The sequence below is a fragment of the Haemaphysalis longicornis genome, unplaced genomic scaffold, assembly GCF_048455015.1.
Source record: "Haemaphysalis longicornis isolate Haplotype H1 unplaced genomic scaffold, Haemaphysalis longicornis Haplotype H1 scaffold_8, whole genome shotgun sequence".
In the NCBI taxonomy this organism is placed as follows: domain Eukaryota; kingdom Metazoa; phylum Arthropoda; class Arachnida; order Ixodida; family Ixodidae; genus Haemaphysalis; species Haemaphysalis longicornis.
Window position 1 is genome coordinate 155,354,674 of NW_027526445.1, and position 6,640 is coordinate 155,361,313.

At 48.4% G+C, this 6,640-nt stretch overlaps 1 protein-coding gene across 2 annotated transcripts in view; it reads right to left on the reverse strand.

The window, feature by feature from the left end:
* The window catches only part of LOC144149439 (neuroglobin-like), a 350,592-nt gene extending 346,753 nt beyond the window's left edge, over positions 1–3,839 (reverse strand). Inside the window, exon 1 of one of the 2 annotated variants that reach the window (XM_077681001.1) lies at positions 3,480–3,839. The gene's annotated coding sequence lies outside the window, so the exon portion shown is untranslated. The other variant, XM_077681000.1, reaches the window with a different exon arrangement.
* Between the last annotated feature and the right edge of the window lie 2,801 nt (positions 3,840–6,640).

Below are 6,640 nucleotides of genomic sequence, written 5' to 3' on the forward strand. Positions count from 1 at the left end.
AGGTCCGTTTGACTGAAGGTATGAAATGATGAAGTCGTCTTAGCGGTCCTTTGCACCATATTTGTTTTCCATAGACATCGACATTAGATTGAGAGCTAGAGAGATTCTTTGATTGTTAGTGGCATCCCTATGGTGACGACTATAGCGTGAGACCACTAAAAAGGGCTGTACTTCATCGGCGCGCAGGGACATACTAAAATTATACTTTGTGCATTACAGGTAGTAGCTGACCTAAGTTACATTTCTCTCACACGTATTCATCCGATAGCATTCCTGGCTCCTTTTAGTCACCCCTACAACCGTTTAGTTTATTTGTCCTGCATTGCATTTAAAACTCTAGTTTCTGGAAGCCAAATACTTCCCGCCTATGGATTTGGATGGATGCAATCAAATTCGGACAAAATGTGCCGAATCATGAACACGCCCTAGAAATTTGGGTATAATATCCTCCTCCCCTCAACGTTTGCACTTAAGATATTTTCCTTTCCGGTATCAAATATCTCTGCCCGCTCACCTATAACGACGTCTTCCACTCAGTTTTCTTTTCATTTATTCGTTTCAGCTTGCATCCCCCCTTTGCTTATATTAGCTTTCTTTGCTTCTCCACTGTTGTTTACATATTTCGTCGTAATTATTCTGGTCTTTCTTAGCCACCAAGCTTTAAGAGAAAGTTACTTTGCCGCAAAGCATCATCTGCTCACGAAGGACGTTGACAATTCCAACCAATGTGCCACCAACATCTCCGAGGTTAAAAAAGGAAGTCCGCCTGGAAGTGGCGTTATAAAGCAGGAGCACACAGACAATAAAATGGCGGCCGACTCACCTGTTCGAGATCGTTCTGGGTAATCCGATAGAGCGCGCAAGAGTGTGGTCACTGTGTATGCGCAGAGTACAGCCAACTGTCTGCTCGCTGTCACCCGTGGACACGCCTCTTTCTCGTACGTTGCTCGAAGTCTACAACACTGGTACCACGGTGGCGTCGCCGAGATTCACAGATATAACAAAAAACCGACAAACCAAAACGGGGAAAGACACTCCGGTGCCGACGGTATACACACACACACACACACACGCTGATTGACACACGTCACTTCCTTGGACGCGAGTTGTATACGACAACTTCAGTAGACGTCGTATAGATGTCCAGACAGACTGTGGGTCTCCCCTGCCAGGCTTGCTTCTCTGGACAGCTGTATTGTGCGGTGTAAGGGGAAAAACCCGAAAAAATAAGGTCGCTTATGAAAGCCGGGACAAAACTAAAAACAGAAAGAAGAACTTCTGGACGTTTAAAATAAAAAGAGATGACCAAATCCGGGAAAGAGTCAAGAACGTGACTACCCAAGGTAGAACCGATGCCTTCGTGCTTTGAATCCCGAAAAGCGAAGTTTTTATAGTCTCAATCGGCAGTACGCGATCATTCCTTTGTTTGTACTCTATACAATATCTGCAGCTTGAAAAAACAGAACGCCTTCTTTTTCAAGACGGCTTGTTCTACGTCCGCGTCCTTGGAATTGGGAGCACGCGTGCGAGAAATGGGGTCTAAATACCGTATTTCAACCGTTTAACCCGCTTATGAGCTTATCCGCTCGCTTGAGATCCCCTTTCCGTTGAACGAAACAGAACACCAAAACCAGCGGTGCGCATTTACGAGTCCACGCTTCGCTGGACTTCGATGGGAAAAAGGAGACGACGACCAGAACTACAAAAAATAAAAACGGTTCTGTTCCCAAGCGAAAAACCAAGGAAAAGTGACCGCACAAACGAACGAAGAAAGAAAGACGGAAGAGAGAGTTTTTTGCCGGACAAAACCGGTCAAACTAACAACGAAGATAAGAGGGAAAATGCGATTAAACGTAATGGGGGCGGCGGCACGAGCGATGTAAAGCAACGCGTAAGCCCTTGTATCGAATTTTAGCGCGGGACAAATGCACTTGCCGTCGTAATGTTCTTCAGGAAGCGTAAGGCCCTTAACGCAAGTAGAGATGGGGCTTTTTGCGGAAGCGCTGGAGGATGAACGGGGTGCTGGAATTTAATCCGTTTTGCTCAGCGCCAAGAGGACACGGTTATGGTCCGCTGTCCCGCAGTGCTCAATCGCTATGCTGGAAAACTCACTCCGCAGGGGCCGAAAGCACTTAAAATGGCGGACGTTTCTTCGCGCCGAACAAATGTAAGCCAGGAAGAAAATAAATGTAATCTAGAGTGAATTCACGCTCTCGGAAAGGAAGCGAAGACGCGCTGGAGCCATAGAAAGAAATAAACGACTCCAGATGTCTGTCGGACAGGAGCGGGTCAAGAGTTTATATAGAGTTGCCCGCCAAAAGACGATCGTCTTCTCAACGGATTCAGTGGACGAGCAAAACAGTACAACTAAAACGGACGAGAAGAAAAAGCACTAGAACTAGACAGGGAATCAAAACAATGGATAAGGAAACGAAACAAGAGATACAAGGAAATGAAAGAAGCTCGGTAGCCGCAGAAAAAGAGTGAAGACGGAAAAAACAAACCAAAACAGAACCCAGGCTCACAAACCTGGCTAGTGAGCCATGTCCGATGAGGCCTCTTAGCGCAAGAAACAAAAGTAAATTCCCAAAAGGAAAACGCAGGCGCGCGGGGCGACGCAGATGTTTTCCCTCACGGCCGCCCGACAAGCTGCGTGACCCCGGTCGGAGGTCTTCACCTGACGACCCTCACTCGCACGCGTGCACTGCAGTGAAGCACCCTTTAGCGGCGCAACAACACATCCGCGCGGCTGGCGGCGATTCAGAAATCTGGCCCGACGGTGTTCGGACGACGCCGAGGAATCAATGGCTCAAGAAGCAAGGTCACTCGTCGAAGCACGTCGGAAAACTTCGTCATGACTCGCGTCACAGCAAGCACAAAACACTGCGCGGGGTTCAGAGAGGTAGAGTGTATCCTTTTGAGTGAGAAGATATCGCTGCACGGGGATGCGGACACCAACTGGTTCGAGAGTAGCTTTCACCTACTGTTGGCTAGAGAGGAGACCCTTAGCGCGTTTCAACGCACGAAACTAATGAAGGTTGAACAAAATTTAGTCATTTAAACTAAACGTGAAGTCGCTCTGAGTTCTGCAAGCGTCAAAGCGGGAGGAGATGACAAAAACAGAGAGATGCAGTAGACGACAAAGAAAAAAAGAGTAAGTGAAAGCGAGCTAGCAAGGGCAAGGCCCGAAATCCTCACCACCTGTTTTGGACAGCCGCGCGCTCACTGGAAAGAACGGAAGAGGGAATCGAAGAGCACACACACACAGAAAAAAAAGCCAAAGAAATAAATGGCAAACGCCCGCGGCTCAACACGCCCTCAAAACACTGCAGGGTTTGCGAGCACTTTCACAGGGTCCAATATTGAGACGCGTTGAAAGAGAAAGACTGCCCGGATGCCCCCAGAAACAACAAAAGAAAGAAAACCTAAGAATTAAAGAAGAAAACCACTCTAATTCTCACAAACACACGCTCACGTACGGTGCAAACTCGGCGGTAGGAAGCAGTCAGAGAAGCCGCATCAGCACTTCCGGAAGAGGAGCACTCTCACACACTTTGGTCGCACAAACACACGCACTCACACACACTGCGTGGAAGAGAGTCGTCGCACGACGCGAGATGAGGCCAGGTGCGACCGCAGAGTCGTCCGCAGGAGTCAAGCCAGCGGTGGTTAGCACAACGAAGCAGCGAGGTTTGGCGACGACGCCGCGCGCGACGAGAATTCAGCGGGCGGCTGCAGCAGCGGCAGCTCTCGGCCGTTTGAGGGCCCCCCGCCGAAGGAAGAGGAGGAGGAGGGCGCGGAGGAGGTAGAGAGCTGCTCTCGCCTCGACTGTTGCGGATAGCGGCGCGGGCGATCTCTTGTCAGGTAGGAAACGACGCTCTCTCCGCCGTAGTAACGACCAACGGAGCCCCTGGCGGCTTTGACGTGAAACATGGCCGCCGTCGGCGCAGCCAGCTGCCTGCTCGTCACATTCCGTTCGCCGGGCCGCTAGGGCCGGCTGCGCCCTCGTCATGCAAATAAAAGGGCGTTAATGCGCCGTCAACCCGCGCGCGCTGTGTGCGAGATGACTCGGGATTTCGTATCTAAGAAGCCTGAACGGAAGCGTTGTAAGGCAAAAGGCTTTACGCCTTTTGTGCTCGCAGTGTCAGGTACATAAACTGGCCACTGGTGTACGGAGTAAAAAAAAAAAAAACCAATTTGAGCTCGTATATGATTTCAACCCCTGTATCCAAAGTAGGAACCCAGTAGGGCCAGTACGTTAACACTGATCATGTTGGCGTGGGTGGAAGAAAATTTAGACCAGTGCTTGCAACGTGTCAAGTGAACGTGACGAAACGTGAGTAAAACAGGCACACCTCAGCCGGGAAGCTTTGGCGATTGTCACCTCACTGGCTGTTGTAGCTTTCACTTCGAAAAACCAAAAAACGAAGGCGAATACAAAAACGCAAATACGATGCAGCCATAAAGTGGTCGTTGATCAGTGTCTCCACGCTTTTGCCTCCAAATCGCGTAAGCACTGCAGGCTTAAAGGGGCCATGAGGACAAAATACAAGTTTGTTTTATTCGAAAGACTTCGGGTTTTATGGAGCTCCTCTCCTAGCGCTTGTCCGGCAGCAAATGATGCCGTATTCACTGAGAAATTACTCAACTTAGAATAAAATTCTGATTCTCCCGCCAAATCGTGCGTTTTCGGGACGTCAGCAATGAAGTCCTTGCACTGCGTGATTCAGTTGCAGCGCTGCATGCTTGCGGTCAGTCTTCCCTGACGGCGCTATCATACTCATGTACGGACCGTTGTCTGCCGTTGCTTTGTTTTTTGACCGTATTTGCACCTGGCTTGTTTCTGTTACTGCAGAAAGTGATTGTTTCGCGAATCATGGAATATCAACGACAAACAGGGCCACGTAAGACAACGTAGCTTATGCCAAACGGCCAGTGCATGTAAGACAACTCGAAAGCGGCGGACTGGTGTTAAGCTAAAACAAGCATAGTGCGCGCAGAACCAACAGCACTACGCATCGGTACTGCTATGTTTACGTGTGCTTTTGTAACTTCTACTGTTTATCTCCCATTCTTACTGCTATAAAAAGAATGTGCCCTAAATTTAAGCCCACATAACTCGTTCGGCAAGCTTATAAGCTCCGCCTAATATGCGTCTGCTTTCGCCGGCCTCAGCCAATCGCAGAGCTGGCTGGTATGACATCATAGGTTCTGTTGCCGGAAATGAGCTAGTGGGTCGCATGGTCATTCGCTTTTTTCCTAATTATGTATCTTGTTTGAGCGAAGTTTACGTTAAAAGTGGTGTCAGTATGATTCTAACGAGGCAATATTTCGAATGAACCAAACTTGTGTTTTGTCTTCATAGCCCTTTAAGTGCCTCAAGGAATTTTTAGGTTATTGGCGCCCAACTTTGTCTTGCGTTGCCGGTTCTGAACTTCTAACGCGCACAGCCGCAAGGACGGTGGGCAATATAGGTGAGAAATGATAAAATAAAACTGCAGGTAATATATTCTGAGATTCCCTAAAACCGGTGAAGTGAAACATAACTCGTGGGATGGATTAAAACGTTGGTTGGCAAAAAATAAGCATTCGCCTTGTTGTATTCGTTGAACTGTAGAGAAGAATATGTTGTGAAAGTTTCTTGTGGGATTTTTAATACACAGAGAAATAGCAGGAAACGCGGAGGAGTTTTTCAGCGTTAGCGAGAGAATCGCGGCTATCGTGATCAAGCTAAACAAGCTATGCAGGTAGTACAGGTCTATGTGCTGAAGATAGTACAGGTCTATGCGCCAACAACCAGCTGTGATAATGAAGCCGTAGACAGCTTCTACGAGGATGTCGAATCAGCAATGAAGACGGGAGCAACACAGTTCACGATTGTGATTGGGAGGCTTTAACTCAAAGGTTGGTAAGAAGCAAATGGGTGAGAGGTCAGTGGGAAACGTCGGAATAGACAATCGCAAGAGTCGAGGAGATATGCTGGTGGGATTAGCAGAGAGAAATAACCTGAGCTTGACGAACACAGTCTTTTACAAACGAAAGAATAGAAAATAGACATGGAAATGTCCCGATGGTACAATAAGAAACGATATTGACTTCATTTTAAGTGACAACCCACTGCAGGGTGTCGAACCGGAACCGAACCAAACCGAAAACCGGAACCGGGGCGGTATTTTTTCCGGAACTGAATTTGAACCCGAACCGTTAATTTTTGAGCACGCTGAGCCCGAACCGGAGCTCAACTGAAAAAAAGAAATAACGGTTACCCACGACGAAACGGTTCGATCATCCGTTGTTGATACTGCGAAGTCAATTCCATTCAGGGCTTTTGTCTTTCATGTACCATCAACTTTGTACCCTACCGCGCTCGCACTTTCCCCTCCAGTCTCTAGACCAATTAAAACCCATCAACTCTCTCTTTGTCGCGACAGGGGAAAGGAATGCGCACCAATGTAGCAATGGTAGCTGCTGCTGGTAGCGCGAGCAGGGTGCAAGGCTGAACAAACGAAATGTCATTCTCGGCAGCTTACAGGCGACATGAAACGACTTTGGCCTTCCCTTGCTGCGACTTTACCGGAGCAATGAAGCCGACAGGATGCTTCACTACACCACAGCGAAGGTCGCTGCGCAGTGCAACATG